The sequence below is a fragment of the Schistocerca gregaria genome, chromosome 1 (assembly GCF_023897955.1).
Source record: "Schistocerca gregaria isolate iqSchGreg1 chromosome 1, iqSchGreg1.2, whole genome shotgun sequence".
Taxonomy (NCBI): Eukaryota; Metazoa; Arthropoda; class Insecta; order Orthoptera; family Acrididae; genus Schistocerca; species Schistocerca gregaria.
The window spans coordinates 104996929-105019983 of record NC_064920.1 but is presented as its reverse complement, the minus strand read 5'-3'; the positions used below and the strand labels follow the sequence as shown (position 1 = coordinate 105019983).

Here is a 23055-nt window from a genome sequence, read left to right as displayed (position 1 = left end):
TGGACAGGTTACAAAAGCAGTTGAGATGTTACGGCACGATGTCACGATGTGGAGTGACTCGGCGACACAGGTGCGCAGTGGAGCACGCTACCCTGTAACACACTGGCCGACTTATTCCTCCCGAAGTCCTTCCCCAGCATTCCCGAGGGCAGCGGCACCGTTGCGTTCCGTTGCACTACAGGAGTGCCCAACATACGAACATGACGCACCTCGAAGTTATGTTCTGTGATATCAGACCTGCAACTTACACAAGACAATGTGTCGCGAACCCGCTGCGGGAGAGCGTGAATAATGAGCTTCGAGGGTTGCGTGGAACAAGAACTTTACATTCTTGTACAGTTCCTTTTCTTTTTCTTCTCTTGTCGACAGTGGGCAACGGTGGACAACGTAAAACAGTTACTTAGAGGAACTTCTGAATAACGTGCTTATTCCCGTCTCCCCAACAATTTTCATCCCCCTCACAGCTGAGTGAAGATACTTCCATGATTCTTCTCTTTTTCTTCAAAAGCCTTGAAGTTTGTTGTTTGTATTTTGAAATCTTCTATGTTTTGGATACCTTCTTCAGTTATGTTCATCTCTCCTTCATCTTTATTTCTAGAACGATTATTAATCTTGTCATTAACATAGTTAGGAGTAATCCTATCATCCAAACAGAATTTGTTAAACCAGATTTTCATTGTATCTTTTGTATTGCGCATATTTATTTTAAGTAACAGTTTTACCTCATTCTTGTCCCGAGTAGACACAAATTTAAGATCTTTAAATGAGTCCCGCGATCATGTTATGGCACTTTGTTTGTAAAGGTCAATCTCGATCACACAAATTTGACAATTCACAGTTATCTGTTTCGGATATTGCCATCATCAGATCTGTTACAAATAGGAAAACGGTGGTGGTGTAACCACCTAAGTTCGATTAGCTGAAGCAAAATCTTTAACAGGCCTGGCGATACATAAGAAAAATAAAACAAAATTTTACGTGATTAACAGCAATGCATACCATGAAGTTTGAAACATGTCTATTACTCAACAACCGTATACGTGTTTGAATACAGGACCGGTTGCACACAATAGGTAGGTACATTGGTGTAGATTTCGACATCTATTAGGGGTGAAAACTATTGAATGAAAACTTTGATAATTCGTAAAATTACATTGCTAAAAAGCAATGGCCAGAATTTAGAGTAACTATTTCATTTTTGACATGAGCATAGATACTCTAAATTCTGACAATTGCTTTTTAGCAATGTAATTTTGCGATTTATCAAAGTTTTCGTTCAGATGAAGACACCCCTAGTAGGTTTTGAAAGCTAGATCAATGTACCTACCAGTTATGTGCAACCGGTTGGCTGTTTAATCCTATGTTGATACCATAAATTATCCAGATTGAGGTGTCAACGTCAAAATCTTATCTGCGTAGGTACATAGTAAGTGCTGGTGATGGCCTGTATGCGTCCTGTATATACATTAATAACTGAGGCCAGTACAGGGCACTATAGCCAGTCTACATGAGAAACTAGTATCGTAAATTTACTAATTAAACGCAGTATGCGTTTTCGTTAAGCCTTCTCCGTCTTTTCGGGTCTAATGATCCGTTGACTCTGTTTTTTTTATTACTGAAATAATGCAAAGTATCGTTAAGTTAATCAATCATCCTCCATTATTTTACATGTCCAAATGAAATGAATCGCCTCCTTCGGATTGTGTGTGAGCGTTTCGGAAGTTTTTAGGTGCGCTCTTTGTTACTCCTTAATTTGTACTTGCTAGTTTCGTTTACGGTGGGTCTCACAATCTCTCGAAAGATTCTCTTCCCCTTTTTTCATGCACTCATCCGCATGGAGCGACTGTGGTTTTATAGCGGTTTCATAGAGTGTAATTTTCGCATTCATGAAGATCAATAGTTTATTCCAAATGTCCTTGCAGAGTTTAAACAGTACCTTATTCTCCGAAAGCTAGCTTAAAAATTTGGAACTCAGTGTATGAAGAAATAAAATAGCTTTTAGAAAAAGCTTTTGGTAAAATGTTTTTTGGGAGGGGGTGGTGTCATTACGCTACCCACCCTCCCCACTCTGCATTTGTCAACAGTGTAGCCGTGCAGAGGAAACACGCAGGAAGCGCTTGTGTGGTGTTAGTAGGCCAGCGGGAAGTGGAGGAACTTTTGTTTTCTGTCATGGCCGGTTGTTTGTTGGCAAGGACAACTGAGGCATACACATCAGTAGTTGTGTGCGAAGACATTGTAGAATCCACGTCGCAACGTATTGCTGCCGTTTTCTTCTTCTTTCACTGGTGTCGCGCTGACGCAGGGTCGGCAGTGTTAGGAACGGATTTGGCCAGGTTAGTGTTAAGGGGTGGCCGGATGTCCTTCCTGCCACCACGCCGTACCCCCCGGGACGGAATTAGTGTACCCCAGCTGTCTGCGTCTAACGTAATTCATGGAATAGTGTGAACGTGTTCAGATATCTGCGAGTCGTGTAACTGAGGCGGAACGTGGGGACCAGCCCGGTATTCACCTAGCGGGATGTGGAAAGCCACCTAGAAACCACATCCAGGCTGGCCGGCACACCGACCTACTTAGGTAATCCGCTGGACGGATTCGATCAGGGGCCGTCGCGCCAGCCTCAGTCCAGGAAGCAGCGCATTAGCGCTCTCGCCTAATCTGGCGGGTAACGTATTGCTGCCATATATGGTATGAAAAACGGAAAGGTCTGGTTTTGGTGAATCCACATCGGAACGTGTTGGTGCCGTTTATGGTACGAAAAGTATAGAGTTTTGGTAATTCTTCCAATCCATATGTGGCATACAGCAAAACAGTGCTTGACAGTATTGGTGTTCGTATGTGATTCTAATATTCTGAGCCATCACTATAGCTCTGGTACGTGCAAACTAGGTTCACTCCTGCTGAGGTGGGCTGCAGTTGGTTAGGGCTCTTGCCACGAGTCCTTTGAACCAGATAGGGAGGCTGGTGCAGGCTGAGAGCCACAGAACCGGCCCGTGGCCGTGAGGCAGCTGGAACACTCATTGGCTTCGGCCATGGCATCTAAGGCAATGCCCCGCCCACCTGTTGCCTCCCCCGGTCTGGGCCCCCGTCAGCTGTTTGTGTGCGTCACGCGCCACGCAGCAGCTGGCAGCCGAGCGACGCACACCGATGTGGAGACGCCCGCTTGGAAAAAATCTCGTTTCCTTACCAACTGGACACAAGATCGAGACTGAATATCATTAATAATATAAACTTGTATCTGTTGGAGTGAAACGGGAGAGAACATTACTGTTAAATTTCGCGGGTGATAAATGTTGGAAATTTTTGTTCCTTAATTGCGTAAAGATGGTATCTGTTGAGTACTGATGCGGCCATTTTATCAGATTTTGTCGCTTTGTCGCAGCTTCTGAAAAAATGAGTTAATGGCTTTTAATGGGAGGTTTAAGTGACAGTTGGGCTAGAAAGGCTGTCCTATAAACCAGAATTCAAGAATTCACACCCGCTCTGCGACATGGGTGTGAATGTTAAATGAGGCATTTTTGTATGTCAATATTGACTTTCTAAACAGCATGGCGCCGAGCTGGTATGACATGGGCATACAAAAACTGCCACAGCGACTACAAAAATGCATCGACAGAAATGGTGAACATGTCGAAAAATAGCTAAATGTTCAAGCTGTAAACTGATGTGAACCATTGTAGAAATAAACAGGTCTATGTACTTATTAAAAAATAGGAGACCTTACTTTTGGGATTACCCTCGTACGTGATTGTACTCGTAGGTAAAGGAGCTGTTCAAAGTGTCGTTCTTGTACCTGGATGCTGGCCTGTACCCGTCGCCGCTGTGAGTTTCTAGCCCTTTCAAATACGCCTGGATCATTTCGAAATTCTTGAAAGGCACTGACAAGTCCCTGCTCCATTTCTTCAATTCGTAGCCGGAGTAGGGTACACTACACCGTGAAGGTGGCCCTCAGAGGAAACCATCGGGTTCGGATCAGGTGATCTTGACACCCCGCAAACAACTGACATGAGTGGCACTCTGGTCGTGTGCTGTACTGTCGTGTGAATCGTGTTTCTAACGTAAACAAAGACGGACCACATTAAGGATCGGTAGGATCACGTCAGTGGTGGCTGGTAACCACAAAGTCGCAGTCGAGACTTGTTTGCTTCTAGTACCTCGAACTTTCAACTGCATACGTTTAAGCTATGAATTGTGATACACCTCGTGGAAGTGGAATAGAGACGAATGAGGAATCATTCTGGCGACGATGCGGGCCTCATATGGGGAAAGCCAGTGACGTAAGAGGGCAGATTGTTACAGTTCGGTGCCTGGGTACGAGCATCTCGGAAACGGCGAAGCTGATTGACTGTTCGCTTCCTAGTCTGCCGAAATGTCTGTGGAAAGCGGTTGAAGGACGGTGAAATCGCGTATAGGCTGCAAGATGTTGGGCATCCACGCCTCATTAGGGCTCAGAGCTTTGCCCGCTCTGTGAAGTATGATAGGCTGAGATCCGTGGCAGATCTTCACTTTTCAAGTAGAGAAAACAAAAGATTAATGAGAACCTGTCATTCCCTATATGTAGTTTATTCTGTCCTTGAGACATTAGATCAAATACACCTGAGGTACAGGATTTCCCCGTTACGTCCAACACTGGGGTGCTATCCAGTGCCGGAGAGCCTCGACAATAGTGACGAGTTACAAAGGGGAAAATAAGCTGAAGATGTGAATTGAAGTTTGTCGTAGAGAGGGCATTTGGACTTGGGTAGTAAGCACAGCAATGTTAGATTTACTGCTGTGGCGGCGTAATGGCCAGCATTCCTGCCTAGTACGCATGGAGACATGCGTTCGAGTGCTGGGAATGGTACAAAATTTTATTCATTTCTTCAGCTTCCATCATTATCGGAGGTTGAACTTCATTCAGATTTTACAGTAATGGAATATAATCCGAAGCTGGATGACATTTAGGAAAAGAACGAAGTACCGACAGATTATGGAATACTCACAGGACAGAGCTAATTGGAGAGCGTTGAGTCGACACGTATCGTAAGACGTATGAAGTTAGCTGGAAGTTGCTGAGTGGTCTCATTCTCAAATACTGGACCAATGTAGTGAGGGTAATATGCGCGCCTTGAGTTACATTGCCTCAAGACATTTCAATTCCTACCAGTAATACTGTCCTTAGTTTCTTAAAACTGAAACTAAACTCCGGCCAAGAGGCCGTCAAGGCCCAAAGGTACCTACCGGCCGCCGTATCATCCTCAGACCACAGCCGTCTCTGGATGCGGATATAGAGAGGCGTGTGATCAGCACACTGCCCTTTCAACGGCTGAGTGCATCCCGCTTGCCAATAGCGCTCGGCAGACAGCGTGGTCACCCATCCAAGTGCTAGCCCATTCTGGCAGCGCTTAACTTCGGTGATCTGACGGGAACCGGTATTACCATTGCGGCAAGACCGTTAGCTCTTACTTTCTTAAACCTTAAACATAATCCATTGCCAGCCGGCTTGGCGTGCGGTTCTAGGCGCTACAGTCTGGAACCGCGCGACCGCTACAGTCGCAGGTTCGAATCCTGCCTCGGGTATGGATGTGTGTGATGTCCTTAGGTTAGTTAGGTTTAAGTAGTTCTAGGGGACTGATGACGTCAGAAGTCAAGTCCCATAGTGCTCAGAGCCATTTGAACCATAATCCACTGTAGAGCCAGAGAAACAGCCTGCCTAATATCGGTAGCGCCCCCGGGAGCAAGTAGAAGTACCGCAACACGAGGCGGCATGGACTCGACTAATGTCAGAAGTACGGCTGCCCATAAATCCGTAAGAGTACGTGGGGGTGGAGATCTCTTCTGGACAGCACGTTGCAAGGCATCCCAGATACGCTCAATATTGTTCATGTTTGGGAAGTTTAATGGCGAGCGGAAGTCTTTAAACTCACAAAAGTGTTCCTGGAGCCACTTTGTAGCAATTATGGACTGTGGGGTGTCGCACTGTCTTGCTGGAATAGCCCAAGTCCGTCGGAACGCACAATGGACATGAACGGATGCAGGTGATCAGACAGGATGCTTATGTACGTGTCACCGGTGAAAGTCATATCTAGACGAATCAGGGGTCCCATATCACTCCTACTACACACGCCCCACACCATCACAGAGTCACCACCATCTTAAACAGCCCATGCTGATATGTAGGTTTCCTGGGTTCATGAGGTTGTCTCCTTACCCATACACGTCCATCTGCTCGATACTATTTGAAAAGAGACTCGTCCGACCAGGCAACATGTTTCCAGTCATCAACCGTCCATGTCGGTGTTGATGGGCCCAGGCGAGGCGTAAAGCTTTGTGTCGTGCAGTTATCAAAGATAACACGAGTGGGCTTTCGGCTCCGAAATCCCATGTCGATGGTGTTTTGTTGAACTGTTCGCACGCTGACACTTGTTGATGGCCCAGCATCGACATCTGCAGCGATTTGCGGACGGGTTGCACTTCTGTCACACTGAACGATTCTCTTCAGTCGTCGTTGGTCCCGTTCTTGCAGGATCTTTTTCCGGCCGCAGCGGTGTCGGAGATTTGACGTTTTACCGGATTCCTGATATTCACGGTACACAAGAAAAATGGTCGCACGGGAAAAATCCCCACTTCGTCACTACCTCGGAGATGCTATGTCCTAACGCTCATGCGCCGACTATGACACCACGCTCAGACTCATTTAAATCTTCATAACCTCCCATTGTAGTAGCAGTAACCGGTCTAACAACTGCGCGAGACACGTTTAGTCTTATATAGACATTGCCGACCTCAGCGCCCTATTCTGGCTGCTTTCATATTTCTGTATTTGAATATGCATACCAATAACAGTTTTTTTTTACGCTTCATGATTACAGTTCTATAAGCAACATTTTTAATAAAATAAAATACAGCTTGAAAGTTAATTAACATTCACATAATGACTGATAATCTCCCTTCATTATTTCTCAGTTTCAGGAATAATCACTGAAATGCGAAATAAATAGTTCAAACTGGTATTCGTGTAAATCGCCGGCTACCAGCTAACAAAAAACGTTTCTGCCAGCCTTAGCGCCGCCATTTTCCCAGTCAGAAATCCTAAAATGTCACTGCGACCTTCTGAAATTTGCTAACAAGATATTATTGTCACTCTGTATTTCTCGTACGTCTGTTATGTAGATACTTCTTTACCTACAGTTGCTTTTGTGTTTTCTTTTCCTGTCTCGTTTTCATCCAATAAATGCAGTACAAGCTCGTAATCAAAGACGGAGAAGCATAGCAGGCTGCTCGCGCCTTGAGGCAACGTGCGGACAGCAGGACGCACATGCGTACATGCGTTATCTCCACAATTTTTTGCCCATGCACTTTTATTGCCGTGCGTCAGTGGACGCTGGAAGAGGCATCGTGTTGACAGAGCTTTACTGTGCCGGAACTTCTGTGGCATGTGACTCACTGATACTATGCAATAATGCAGCAGACCACTGCTCGAAGTAGAGGAGGGAGTTTCTGAGGGGAGCGAGGAAAGCGGCTTCCCGCGTCACCCTTCGCAGCCGAAATGAGCTGCCTATTGCAGATGTGTACACAGAACAGATGAAGGTTCCTCGGTATCAATATAGGGGCTTCCCCCTCCGCTCCCTCGCGGACACCTGTTGCGGAGCAGCAGGCTCGCTGAGGACGCGCGGTTGCGCAGAGGCGTCTGGAGTGTTTTGCAAAGCAGCTGGAGGGGCGCCCCAAGGTGACGCGTCCGGACACAGCTGTTGGCGCCGCCATGTTGCCAGCCCTGACCGCCGCAACGCGAGTCCCCACCCTGGCGGCGGGAGCCGGTTCTATGCAGTGCAGTTGCCGGTGGGTGCCCGAGCCAGTTGCAGGTCTACCGTCCGCTGTCAGAGGTACGTGACTACGCCGTGTGTCTTTGTACTGTGGAGAACCGAGCCACTGCTCTCGAATTACCTCGAGGAAAACGGTCTCTTAACACATAGTCATCACGGATTCATAAAATACAGTTCTCGTGAATCGCAACTAGCTCTTTATTCGCTCATAGTAATGAGTACAATTCTATTTCCAAAGAAAGCGGGCGCTGACAGGTCTAAATATTACCGAACTTTCCGTTTAATACGTCATGCTTCCAAAATACTAATACAATTCTTTGCAGAAGAATGGAAAAACGTGTAGAAGCCGATCTCGGGGAAGAGCAGTTTGGATTTCGGAGAAATGGAGGACCACGTAAGGCAATACTGTCCCTTCGACTTATTTTAGAAGAGAGGTTAAGGGGATTAGGACGTCAAACGGGCCGACTTGGAGCAGGAGAGGCATCACAGGACATTTTAATTTCCACTGTCTATACTTTTACAAATAAATTCTTAAAACTTTGTCAGCATGACCAAGAAGGATTCAGAATTCATACTAATAGTAGTGAAAGTTCAAAAAAATAACGAAATGATTTTTTTTACATGTGAAATTTTATCATTTTTTTCACTTAATAATGGCAGTATTTGTTGCTATAGGTACACTTTTCTTCATAAGAAAGAGAGATTCTTCGATGAATTTTGCACAACATACAAACCATACTTAAAGGTGTATGAAACTCTAGAATTTTCCAAATCTGTTAAAAACTGTTGTAAAAATTGAGGTAATTAACTATAAAATTTGTGTTTTTGCTAAACATGAAGTTTAAAATATAACAGTTCATTCGTTTTGTTTTTCATAAATGTAATAAATTGTAGAGTTTCATACACCAGTGAGTAAGGTATGTATACTGTGCAAAATTCGTCGAAAAATCTCTCTAACTTATGAAGGAAAGTGTACCTATAGCAACAAATGCAGCCATCAGTAAGTGAAAAAATGATGAGATTTCGCACGTAAAAAAAAATTATTTCGTTATGTTTTCGAACTTCCACTGCAATCTGTGTGAATCCTGAATCCTTCCTGGTGTTGCTGACAAAGATTTATGAATTTATTTGTAAAATTATAGACACTAGAAATTAAAATGTCCTGTGATGCCTCTCCTGCTCCAAGTCGGCCCGTTTGACGTCCTACCCCCTTAAGGAAAGAGAAACATCCGTTTATAGCGTTTGTAGACTTAGAGAAAGCTTTTGACAACGTTGACTAGAAAACTGTCTTTGAAATTCTGAAAATACCAGAGGTGAAATACATGGAACGAAAGGCCATTTTCATTTTTACAGAAAGCAGAGGGCAGTTATAAGAGTTGAGGGGCATGAAAGGGAGGCAGTGGTTGAGAAGGGAGTGAGATAGGGTTGTAGTCTATCCTGACGTTATTCAAACTGTACACAGAGCAAGCAGTACAGGAAACCACAGAGGAATTTGGAGTAGAAAGTAAATAAAGTTCATGGAGAAGACAGAACTGAGTGGTTTGCCGAAGTCAATGTAATTCTGTCAGAGATAGCAAACGACTTGGAAGAGTAGTTGAACGGAATGGCAATTGTATCGAAAAGAGGATACAAGATGAACATCAACAGAAGCAAAACAAGGATAATGTAATGATGTCGAATTAAATCAGGTGGTGTAGAGGGAATTAGATTAGGAAATTAGACACTTAAAGTAGTAGATGAGTTTTGTCATCTGGGCAGCAAAATAACTGCTGGTGGTCTAAGTAGAGAGGATGTAATATGTAAACTAGCTGTAGCAAGAAAAGTATTTCTGAAGAAAGGTAACTAGTTAACATCGAATATAGATTTAAATTGTTAGAGTTTTGTGGAAGTATTTATACGGCGTGTAGCCAGTTATGGAAGTGAAACATTGACGATAAGCAGTTTAGACAATAGAGAACAGAAGCTTTTGAAATGTAGTGCTTCAGAAGAACGCTGAAGATTAGATGGGTAGATCACGTAACTAATGAAGAGGTACTAAATAGAATTGGGGAGAAAAGAAATTTATGGCACAACCTGATTAAAAGAAGCGATCGACGGGACACGTCCTGAGACATCAAGGGGTCACCAGTTTGGTACTGGAGAGAATTGGAAGGGGGAGGGGGGAATAAAAGTCGTACAGGGAGACCAAGAGATGGATACAGTAAGCAGATTCGGAAAGTCGTAAGTTGCAGCAGTTATTCGGAGATAAAGAGGTGTGCACAGAATAGAGTAGCATGGAGAGCTGCATAAAACCAGTTTTAGGACTGAAGACCACAACAACACAATGAGTGCGATCCACATCTCAAATTGATTCCGCATGTCTACATTTCCAAAAGGCCGTTCCTCACAAGAGACATCTGATTAAGTTGCGTGCCTATGCAACACTCGTATCGCTTCAACCGTGAGACTGTATTCGTGACTTCCTCAGAGTTCGTAGCAGTCGACGGAAAATCATCGAGTGAAACGGACGTTCCCCAAGGAAGTGTTATACGCCCTCTCCTGTTCGTCATATATTTACACGATTTAGGTGACAATCTGAGCAGGTTTCTTAGACTGTTGGCGGATGATCTCCTGTCATTTACCGTCTTGTCCAGTCATCAGAAGAGCAAATACAATTGCAAATTGACGTAGACGCCATATCCGCATGGTTTGAAAAGTGGCAATTGTGTCTGAATAATGAAAAGCAAGAGCTCTTCCACATTATTATGAAATCCTTTAAATTTCGGTCACATGATAAATCAAAAACATTTAAAGGCTCTCGATTAAACTAAAGCCGGCCGCTTTGACCGAACGTTTTTAGGCGCTTCAGTCCGGAACCGCGCTGCTGCTACGGTCGCAGGTTCGAATCCTGCCTCGGGCATGGATGTGTGTGATGTCTTTAGGTTAGTTAGGATTAAGTAGTTCTAAGTCTAGGGTACTGGTGACCTCAGATGTTAAGTCCCATAGCGCCTAGAGCTATTTGAACCATTTTTTGATTAAACTAAATACCTAGGAATTATAGTTACGAACAGCTTAAATTGGAACGATCACATAGGTAATGTTGTGAAGGAGGAAAACCAAAGACTGCGTTTTATTGGCGGAATAGTTAGAAGATGCAACAGGTCTACTAAAGAGACTGCTTACACCAAGCTTTGCCGTCCTCTGCCAGGGTACTGCTGTGCGGTATAGGATCCTTACCACGTAGGACTGACGGACGACAACAAAAAAGTCCAAATAAGAGCAGCTCGTTTTTTACTGTGGTGAAATAGGGAGAGAGTGTCACGGACATTATACGGGAGTTGGGGGGGGGGGGGGAGGGGAATAATAACTGCAGCTAGATCTGTTAATGAAATTTCAATAACCAGCTTTCTCCTCCGAAAGCGAAAATATGTTACTGTCGCCAAGCTACGTTGAGGAAAATGATCATCGTAATAAAATAGCGAAACTGGAGCTCGCGCAGAAAGATTTAGATGTTCGTTTTTCCTACGCGCTGTTAGTGTGGAGCGTTAGAGAATCGCAAGAGAGTCATATAGGTGTAGGTGTTCAAAAATTTTGGAACAATTTTTTATGTTGGTGTTTAGCGAAATAGCTTGAGACTGAAAATCTCCTCTGTAGGAATCAAGATGGACTGCGCAAACAACGAGCGTGTGTAACCTGGCTCGCCATGTTCGTCTGCGAGAGACAGAAGGAAGCAAATATTTATGCCCAAATTGTTGCAGTATTCCTTGATTCCCGAAAGGCGTTCGACACAGATTAGCACTTTCGTTCGGTGATCAAAATACGTGCATACGGAATATCACACAAGCTTTGTGAATGGATGGAAGTTTCCCTCACAAATAGAACGAAGAGAGAGCTTCAGGAGTAAAAGTAGCTTTGGAGGAACACCGAGGGGGTACTATAAGACTACCCCTGTTCCTGACATACGAGGTTTGTTCAAAAGATTTCGGAACATTCGTAATTTTTGCGCCAATAGTGGGTCGGAGCGAAATGCGGTTGGCATCCCTGCACACGCCAGTGTTTAATGTGTAATTTCCGGATGTTTCATTGTTGTATGTCTGTCAGTTATGTTCAGTGCTGTACTGAGTAGAAAGTTGTGTCCCACAGTTTGCAAATTTCGAGATGGCAGAGTTAGAGGAGCAACGCGTCTCCATTAAACTTTGTGTGAAATTCGAGTGAATCTTCACACAGAGGCACCAAAAGATCAGGAAGCCTACGATGATTGAGTGCGTAAGCCGTACTCGGTGTTACAGATGGTTCACACAGTTTAAAAATGGCCAGACGGATGTTAAAGATGATCCTCGTTCAGGACGCCTTTTGACGTCTACCGATGACGCTCGTGCCAGGAACGTCAACGAAATTGTGCGCACTGGTCGAAAACATTGTCTGCGAGATTTGCAGAAGATTGTAACATGATGTGTTGCGACTCCTGCAAGAAAACGTGAGAAGCAAACACCGTGAAATGTGGCGAGACAATTCATGGCTCTTGTACACGATAACGCACCCGCACATTCATCCCTGTTGGTGCGTAATTTTTGCACGAAAATGACGTCACTGTGCTGCCTCATCCTCAGTACTCTCCAGACCTGGCCCCCTCGGCCTTTTTTTTAAAAAATTACAAAGTGCAAAACTCATTTGAAAGGACGAACATTTGCAACGATAGGCAAGCTAAAAGATCGCTTCGCACGATCCAGCTAGAGGCGTACCAAGACTGCTTCCGGAAGTGAAAATAGCGTTGGGAGCGGTGTATCAACTGTGGAGTAGAGTATTTCAGTATTTCGACGGAGACCACGCACAATCAGTAGAAGGTAAGCGTAGAAAAATTTTGTGGACAAAGTTCCGGAATTTTTTGAGCAGATCTCGTATATAGATGACCTAATAGATAAGGCCGTAACCTCCATGAGGTTCTTTGGATGATACGTTCTTATACAGAGAAGTCACGACGCAAGAAAACTGGAGCGAAATGTACGAAGACCTGCACAGATCGACGCTTCGTGCTAGGATTGGCAGTTGACCCTCGACAAATGTAACACAATGCACACAAATATTATTTGATTACATGAATTCCGAAGAATCACTGGAAACAGGAACAACCATTATATATTTGGCTGGCGTTCTACACTCCTGGAAATGGAAAAAAGAACTCATTGACACCGGTGTGTCAGACCCACCATACTTGCTCCGGATACTGCGAGAGGGCTGTACAAGCAATGATCACACGCACGGCACAGCGGACACACCAGGAACCGCGGTGTTGGCCGTCGAATGGCGCTAGCTGCGCAGCATTTGTGCACCGCCGCCGTCAGTGTCAGCCAGTTTGCCGTGGCATACGGAGCTCCATCGCAGTCTTTAACACTGGTAGCATGCCGCGACAGCGTGGACGTGAACCGTATGTGCAGTTGACGGACTTTGAGCGAGGGCGTATAGTGGGCATGCGGGAGGCCGGGTGGACGTACCGCCGAATTGCTCAACACGTGGGACGTGAGATCTCCACAGTACATCGATGTGGTCGCCAGTGGTCGGCGGAAGGTGCACGTGCCCGTCGACCTGGGACCGGACCGCAGCGACGCACGGATGCACGCCAAGACCGTAGGATCCTACTCAGTGCCGTAGGGGACCGCACCGCCACTTCACAGCAAATTAGGGACACTGTTGCTCCTGGGGTATCGGCGAGGACCATTCGCAACCGTCTCCATGAAGCTGGGCTACGGTCCCGCACACCGTTAGGCCGTCTTCCGCTCACGCCCCAACATCGTGCAGCCCGCCTCCAGTGGTGTCGCGACAGGCGTGAATGGAGGGACGAATGGAGACGTGTCGTCTTCAGCGATGAGAGTCGCTTCTGCCTTGGTGCCAATGATGGTCGTATGCGTGTTTGGCGCCGTGCAGGTGAGCGCCACAACCAGAACTGCATACGACCGAGGCACACAGGGCCAACACCCGGCATCATGGTGTGGGGAGCGATCTCCTACACTGGCCGTACACCTCTGGTGATCGTCGAGGGGACACTGAATAGTGCACGGTACATCCAAACCGTCAGCGAACCCATCGTTCTACCATTCCTAGACCGGCAAGGGAACTTGCTGTTCCAACAGGACAGTGCACGTCCGCATGTATCCCGTGCCACCCAACGTGCTCTAGAAGGCGTACGTCAACTACCCTGGCCAGCAAGATCTCCGGATCTGTCCCCCATTGAGCATGTTTGGGACTGGATGAAGCGTCGTCTCACGCGGTCTGCACGTCCAGCACGAACGCTGGTCCAACTGAGGCGCCAGGTGGAAATGGCATGGCAAGCCGTTCCACAGGACTACATCCAGCATCTCTACGATCTTCTGCATGGGAGAATAGCAATCTGCATTGCTGCGAAAGGTGGATATACACTGTACTAGTGCCGACATTGTGCATGCTCTGTTGCCTGTGTCTATGTGCCTGTGGTTCTGTCAGTGTGATCATGTGATGTGTCTGACCCCAGGAATGTGTCAATAAAGTTTCCCCTTCCTGGGACAATGAATTCACGGTGTTCTTATTTCAATTTCCAGGAGTGTATATAAACAGATCCAACGTATTGCCTATTAGCGGGCTGAAAGACCCGACCAATGACTGGAAAGTCAACATCCGTTAAATATTTGGGAGTATGCGCAAGGAACAGCTTAAAATGGTACGCCCACAAAACTAATCTCACGAAAATCAGATGCCGCCAGTCTGATCTTCATTAGAAGAATCTTCGGGGCTGATACTTGGGTATTCCTCTGCAGTCTGGTACCCTTTTGAGGCAAAATTGACAGAGGAAATATAGTGTTGTTGTATTCAGTCCTAAGACTGGATCGACGCAGCCATCCATGCTACTCTATCCTGTGCAAGTCTCTTCGTACCCGAATAACTATTGCAACCTACATCTTTCTGAATCTACTTATTGTGTTCATCTCCTGGTCTCCCTCTAACATTTTTACCGCAGCTCTTCCCTCAAATACTAAATTGGTGGTCCCTTGATGTCTCAGAATGTGTCCTATCAACCGATCCCTTCTTTTGCTCAAGTTGTGGCACAAATATCTTGCCTCCGCAATTCTATTCAGTACTTTCTCATTAGTTACGTGATCGATTCATCTAATCTTCAACATTATTCTGCAGCAGCACATTTCGTAAGCTTCTATTCTCTCAATATTTTAGAGTCAAATGCGTACCAAATAGGGGTTGCTTGTCTCATAAATTCGAATGTAAAGTTGTGCAGTGTCTTGATGAGAACTTAGGCTGGCTTGTGTGCAGCGATGTCATCGTCATTAAGTGGTCGCGCGAGTTCACAAAAACGGAGGGATGTAACAGCAGACGAGGCAGCCTATATTTGCAATCGCGCTGCTGTCTGCTGATAGGCCCCACAATGGCGCATTGTGAGTCACAGGCGACCCGTTCAGCGCCGCCGGCCAGTGCATTGTGATCGCTTCGTGACCGTCGCGTGGACACGTGCCGTCTGCGGCCGTATGGCGCCGTTCCACTTCCATTGTTTCCGGCTTCTGAGAAAACCACTCGAAATGTAATCGCGGCCGAGCAATGGGGAAAAAAAGAACTGCATAGCGCAGACCAGCAGTGGCCAAAGTCCTATAGGACGCACCAAGTAAAACTACATACAAATTACTCAATTTATATACCCAGACAGGTGGGAATTTTCTACCTGTAGTAACAGTTCACCGCGATTACGGATATTGCGCTACCCCTAGAACACGTCGGTCTTGTGGGTTGCAGCAATGTAAGGAACCAAATAACCTTGTTACACTACTGTCCATTAAAATTGCTACACCAAGCCGAAATGCAGATGATAAACAGGTATTCATTGCACGAGTATGTTATACTAGAATTGACATGTGATTACATTTTCACGCAATTTGAGTGGATAGATCCTGAGAAATCAGTACCCAGAACAACCACCTCTGGCCGTAATAACGGCCTTGATACGCCCAGCATTGAGTCAAACAGCTTGGATGGCGTGTACAGGTACGGCTACCCAGGCAGCTTCAATGCGATACTACAGTTCATCAAGAGTAGTGACTGGCGTATTGTGACGAGCCAGTTGCCCGGCCACCATTGACAGACGTTTTCAGTTGGTGAGAGTTGTGGAGAATGTGCTGGCCTGGGCAGCAATCGTACAGTTTCTGTATCCAGAAAGGCCCGTACAGGACCTGCAACATGCGGTCGTGCATTATCCTGCTAAAGTGTGGGGTTACGCAGGGATCGAATGAAGGGTAGAGCCACAGGTCGTAACACATCTGAAATGTAACGGCCACTGTTCAAAGTGCCGTTAGTGCGAACAAGAGGTGACCGAGACGAGTAACCAATGGCACAACATACCATCACGCCGGGTGATACGCCAGTATGGCGGTGACGAATACTCTCTCCCAATGTGCGTTCACCGCAATGTCGCCTAACACGTATCTGACAATCATGATGCTGTAACAAAACCTGGATTCATCCGAAAAAATGACGTTTTGCCATTTGTGCAGCCAGATTCGTCGTTGAGTACACCATAGCAGGCGCTCCTGTCTGTGATGCAGCGTCAAGGGTAACGGCAGCCATGGTCTCCGAGCTGATACTCCATGCTGCTGTAACCGATGTCGAACTGTTCGTGCAGATGTTTGTTGTCTTGCAAACGTCCCCATCTGTTGACTCAGGGATCGAGACGTGGTTACACGATCCGTTAAGCCATGCGAATAAGATGCCTGTCATCTCGATTACTAGTTATACGAGGCCGTTAGGATCCAGCAGGGCGTTCTGTATTACCCTCCTGAACCCACCGATTCCATATACTGCTAACAGTCAGTGGATCTCGACCAACGCGAGCAGCAATGTCGCAATACGATAAACCGCAATCGCGATAGGCTACAATCCGACTTTTTTCAAAGTCGGAAACGTGATGGTAAGCATTTCTCCTCCTCACACGAGGTATCACAACAACGTTTCACCAGGCAACGCCGGTCAACTGCTGTTTGTGTATGAGAAATCGGTTGGAAACTTTCCTCATGTCAGCACGTTGTAGGTGTTGCCACCGGCGCCAACCTTGTATGAATGCTCTGAAAAGCTAATAATTTGCATTTCACAGTATCTTCTTCCTGTCGGTTAAATTTCACGTCTGTAGCACGTCATCTTCGTGGTGTTGCAATTTAATGGCCAGAAGTGTATATCCCGGGAGGTCCCTCGTTAGATGCGAACGCTGTCAGGAGAGTTCTATGCTGCAGGCCTTTAACTTCTTGTCGAACGGTGAGATTAAGTGTTTAAGTTTACAAGGGAAGTGTTCTCAAAAGAAAAATAAATTTCAGGCTGCTAGACGCTGCTCTTACGTGTCTTTGCCAATTTGTGACTTATTTGTTGACTGTCCCTCGTATATTATAGTGTTACGAGATGTTATTGCAGTTCTCTGCAAAATAAAGCTACTTTACTCACATACCTCTGAGAAATCATGGTCTGGGTGAAAATGTCGCGAAGACAATAACTATTGCTCCTCGAGATGCACCAAGATGTCCACCTGAAGAACGGGTTCCTGACAAAATTTCTCTACTCACCCAGTACGTAAAACTATTCACAGGTGGAAAATGGTATGGAGGGCAGTACTCTAGACCAGATCCTTCGCAAAGGTTGTCTAAATCCCGGTGATAATAATTCTTCAACCAGTTCTGTTGGGACTGCTTGTTATTTCTTTTCCGCTTGGCAAGTCACCGAGACTGACAAGCTCTGAGTATGCGTAGTAGTGCAAGTCCTTAGTACCTCACCGCCGCGGAATGTTCGAACTGTAACTGATTACGGGAACAGAAACTCTAAAGAATTATTCAGTGTTATCGAATATCGGTGTTCTGCTTATTCCTTTGCAGTTCAAAGTCTAGACACTTGTGCCTGTACCGCCTCCATTCTTCATTGCCCCCTCGTACTGGGTCTTGGTACGTCCCTTCTCTCTCTCTCTCTCTCTCTCTCTCTCTCTCTCTCTCTCTCTCTCGGCTGGTGAAGCATGGCGTGACTTGGAACTCTGCACCCATTCTTTGTAGCTGATGTTACCATAATGTATATTGTGTTCAATCTTTCCATTATTATTATTATAAATATCTACTTAAGTCTCCATATCATCATTTCCTTTACGGTCATCCTTGGCAGCATCTCTAACTCTCATGAAAAATGTCATTTCTGCTGCTTGTAGTTCACTCGGATAGCAATACAGATGTACCCATGGGTTAAGAAAATTTTAATTTTGTTTCTTTCCGTATTTTGTTTTGGAATGTTTTGTTTGTCAAACCGCATATTAATTGATATTAACCTTGTCCATATCATAGCTGATATCGCATCCTAGAAAATTAAAGCTGGAGTCCTGCTCATGTGGAGAATTATCTGTAATTATTTTTGAGCGGGTATGGTTTTTCCAGGATTTTACTTTTCTTTATTGAGAAGGTTATATTCTCTTTTTCTAACAGATGTCGTTTGTACACTGCTTTTTGTAGCTCATCTTTACTTTCTCCAAAATTGTTACATCATCTGCACGCACGATGAAATTAACACGTATTTCTCTAGTAATCTTCCTGTCTCCAGCTGTAAATAAAATCATTTGTCTTACACATTATATAAAGTTGGTGACAAGATACAGCCATTTCCAAGTCCCTTATTGGCTGTTTTATTATTGTCAACGTTTATTATTTTTCTGTGTCCTTGGATAGGCTTTCTATAGTCTCAGTTAATGTTAAGTCACATAGTGTTTAGAGCCATTTGAACCATTTTTTTTGTTAAACCACATTGGCAGTTCGATACTCCGCTGACGAATGCGTTCCTCTGGTGTGGTAGAAATTCGCCACGCTAAGCAAGCTGAGGCAGCACTCAAAGAAACGTGCAGGCTAGCCACCGTGTGTCTGAAACCATGCTTCACACATAAAGTCCAGAAAAAGGTTGGAACTGTAACCCTATAGTTCGAGGGAAACAACTTCCGACAAAGAGGGAATGAAGCTACTTGATTTGGTATTTCACCAGCTACTCAAAAGGCTGACATGAAGAAGCAACTGAAGACTATGAATACCAAACTCAGCCTTCATTGGGGGTAATGATCAAAAGACTGTATATGAAACTGTCACAAGAACTAGCGACTGAACAACACAGTGAGTCGTAAGTCTGCTGAGAGGAGGGGTCATTGTGGATTTATTTTAGCAACAAGTGTCGGCATTGCAGCCGGGGTCAAATAGGACAGGAAAGTTTCCACATTGCACCGAGTAACGCCGTGTGCTGTAGCGGCCTACTTGAAAATGCCATGAAGTCTGTGCTCTGACCAGTGGCGTATGTGTGTGCGTGCGTATGTGTGTGGGTGTGTCACACGAGCCGGCCTTCTAACGTTACGCGAGGTGTCTACCTGGGAACAACTCCGTCTTGGGTTACCATTAGCGAAACACCTGCGTAATCGGTTATCCCGCACGCACCGCAAGGCTGGCGCCGGCATTTAAATTCACTGTGCGCCTTGTGGCAAGGCGCCAGGATGCGTACGGCCATACTCACCGACGTCAGAATGCGACTGCGTTGTCCTCACTGGCGTACCACCATCAGTCCATTGTACTTTCTTCCTGTCACACGGTTTAACAGGCAGAGAAAAGAGCAGATTCTGAAATAAGGCAAATTGACTACTGGTTATTTCTTCAAATGATCAAGTACATGGAAGTAACGTTTCCTCTCAGTATTATCTTTTTCCGTTTCTAGTATTTACCAGTATCCGTATGAAACAAATTTGATTCATGTCAGTATACGGGAAATTCAAACAGACCACAGGGAGCGGATAAAAATATACAAACACCACAAACACAACATATTATCAAGTCTAAGACTGTGTACGAAAACCGTTTGCATTCAAAACAACTTTTACTGGTCTACATCTACGTCTACGTGATTACTCTGCTATTCACAATAAAGTGTCTGGCAGAGGGTTCAGTGAACTACCGTCTAGCTGTCTCTCTACCGTTCCACTCTCGAACGGCGCGCCGGATAAACGAGCCCTGTTTCTATTATTTTATCGTGATGATCATTTCTCCCTGTGTAAGTGGGTGCCGACAGAATGTTTTCGCAATGGGAGAAGAAAACTGGCGATTGAAATTTCGTGAGAAAATCCCGTCGCAACGAAGAACGCCTTTGTTTTTATGGTTGCCACTTCAATACACGTATCATGGCTGTGGCACTGTCTCCCCTATTTCGCGATAATATAAAACGAGATGCCCTTCTTTGAACTTTTTCGATGTCACCCGTCAGTCCCACCTGATGCGGATCCCACACCGCAGAACAGCACTCCAGAATTGGGCGAACAAGCGTGGTGTAAGCAGTCTCTTTAGTAGACCTGTTGCACCTTCTAAGTGTTCTGCCAGTGAATCGCAGTCTTTGGTTTGCTCTACCCGCAACATTATGTGGCTGCCCTAATTCAGGTTATTTGTAATTGTAACCCCTAAGTATTTAATTGAATTTACAGCCTTCAGATTTGTGTGACTTATCGCACAATAGAAATTTAGCAGATTTCTTTTACTACTCATGTAAATAACTTCACACTTTTCTTTATTCACGGTCAGTTCCCACTTTTCGCACCATAGAGGTATCGAAATCATTTTGCAATTCCTTTCGGTCATCTGATGACTTTACAAGACGGTAAATGACAGCATCGTCTGCAAACAATCTTAGAGGGCTACTCACATTGTCTCCTGTGTCGTTAATACAGATCGGGAACAATAGAGGGCCTGTAACACTTCCTTGCGCAACGCGGCGTATTACTTCTGCTTTACTCGGTGACTTCCCGTCTATTACTACGAACTGTGACCATTTTGACAGGAAATTAGGAATCCAGTCGCACAACTGAGGCGATATCCTGTAGGCACGCAGTTTGATTAGAAGACGCTTGTGAGGAACGGTGTCGAAAGCCTTCTGGAAATCAAAAAATATGGAATCAATTTGACATCCCCTGTCGATAGCACTTATTACTTCGTGAGTATAAAGAGCTAGTTGTGTTTCACAAGAACGATATTTTCTGAATCAGTGCTATGTGTCAATAAATCGTTTTCTTCGAGGGAATTCGCAATGTTCGAACGCAGTATATGTTCCAAATCCTTACTGCAAATCGACGTTAGTGGTTTGGGCCTGTAATTCAGCGGACTAATCCTATTTCCCTTTTTGGATATTAGTGTGACTAGAGCAATTTTCCAGTCCTTAGGTACGGATCTTTCTGTGAGCGAGCGGTTGTATATAATTGCTAAATATGGAGCTATTGTATCAGCATACTCTGAAAGGAACCTGACTGGTATACAATCTGGACCGGAGGCATGGCCTTTATTAAGTCATTTAAGCTGCTTTGATATGCCGAGGATATCTACTCCTACGTTTCTCATCTTGGTAGTTGTCATTGATTGTAATTCAAGAATATTTACTTCGTCGTCTTTGGTGACGGAGTTTCTGAAAACCATTTTTAAAAACTCTGCGTTTGTGGCATTATCTTCAGTGACTTCACTGTTGTTATCGCGCGGAATGGATGAACCACAAGTTCTGTACGGTTTTCAAGGGGATCGTATACCATCCTTTCTGCAAAATAGTGGCAAGTTCAAGAAAAGATGATGGAGGTTGTCTTTAAAGTAGACCACAAAAACTCGATCATACTGAGATCTGTTGACTGTGGTTCTTGCAAAACCAATCCTAGACGATGCGAGCTTGATGAACGGAGGCACTGTCGTCTTGGAAAAGACCCATCGCCATTGGGGAACAAATACTATGCAGCGGAATGGACCTGATAAGCCAAAATGGTCAAATAATCATTAGCAGTAATGGGACCTTGGAGAGTAGCCATGACGGCCAAGGAATACCGCGATATGGCTGCCAAAATCATCACCGAATCCCCGCCACGTCTCACTCTTAGTGAGTAAATTCGCCCAAAAGTTGGAAACACTATGCAGCAAGACTCAACCGAACAAATTACTTTCTTTCATTGCTCCATAGTTCAGGTTTTATGGCTGCAGTACAGCCTTTTTCTTTTACCAGCATTTGCATCACTAACGAGTTGTTTTGGAAGTCCAGCTCGACCTGTGTTTTCGTCCTTATGAAGCTCCCTTTGTGTTGTTTAGATGTTCATAGGGTTCGCGAGTGCGACATTTACTTCTCCAATGACATTTGTAGCTCTCACCCTCTTCATTTTTAGTCACAATTCTGTTAAATGACCGTCCGTCATGGTCACTCAACACACACTTTGGTCCGCGTTGTGGCTTAGCGGATGATATTTAGACTTTCCCTGCATGTGGTATAAATCTTCACTACGGTGCCTCTTTGAAACACCAAGCATTTTGTCTTCCTCGTTTACGAAAGCAGTCACAGTATGAGCGCAATCAATTTTCCCACTTTCCAGTTCACTTGGTTCTAAAGTAATGCTCACAACTACATAGAACATAGTTACGACCACCGTCAGCAGGCACTTGCAACGCAGTGAGGATCTTGGACAGATGCTGTTCTTGGTCAAATACGACAGTGGAATCTGAAGACTTGGCTAGCATCTGCGTTTATGTTAAAGTATGCATTTTCGCGGTGTTTCCATATTTTTATCGGGGTCCCCGTGTGATTAAAACCGACAGTTTTGGGATCAAACTGTAAATGTACTGCCATTATAGCGGCGTAGTTTCGATTTGGTCGTACACAAATGTGTAGAAACGCAGGATAACTGAGAACTTCCTGCTGATTAGGGAAACAGGGTAACTTGACGTTAAGGACCAGTAGGTGACCACATATGAGAATGCAAAGTAACCTTGCCGTGAGCCCTCATAGATGTCTCAAAGACAATACGACTTCACTTAGTACAATATGCGGGTCACCATACGCAAATTTTCCAAGAAGGAACACCTGCCTGGAAATGATAGTTTGACCAAAATAAGATAATTGTGGCCTTAAAAAGTCTTCCATAAAAATTCTTTTACATGCGAAAAGTAGCGGTTCAAAATGGTTCAAATGGCTCTAAGCAGTATGAGACTTAACATCTGAGGTCATCAGTCCCATAGACTTAGAACTACTTAAACCTAATTAACCTAAGTTGAAAACACAATCCATGCCCGAGACAGGATTCGAACCTGCAACCGTGGCAGCAGCGCGGTTCCGGACTGAAGCGCCAAGAACCGCTCGGCCACAGCGGGCGGCTCGAAAAGTAGTCAACACCAAATATTGAACACTGCTGATACAGAAAGGAAAATACTTTAATTTTCGCTGCTTGTTGGATTTCTTGAACATA

General features: G+C 45.0%; 1 protein-coding gene across 2 annotated transcripts in view; it reads left to right on the top strand.

Moving 5' to 3' along the window:
• The window catches only part of LOC126334511 (leucine-rich repeat-containing protein 15), a 143407-nt gene that overhangs the window by 27224 nt on the left and 93128 nt on the right, over positions 1-23055 (top strand). Inside the window, exon 1 of one of the 2 annotated variants that reach the window (XM_049996868.1) lies at positions 7609-7859. The exons of the other annotated variant lie outside the window; for it this stretch is intronic. The gene's annotated coding sequence lies outside the window, so the exon portion shown is untranslated. Of the gene's footprint in view, positions 1-7608; positions 7860-23055 lie in introns of those variants that run through there. 2 annotated transcript variants of the gene reach the window in all.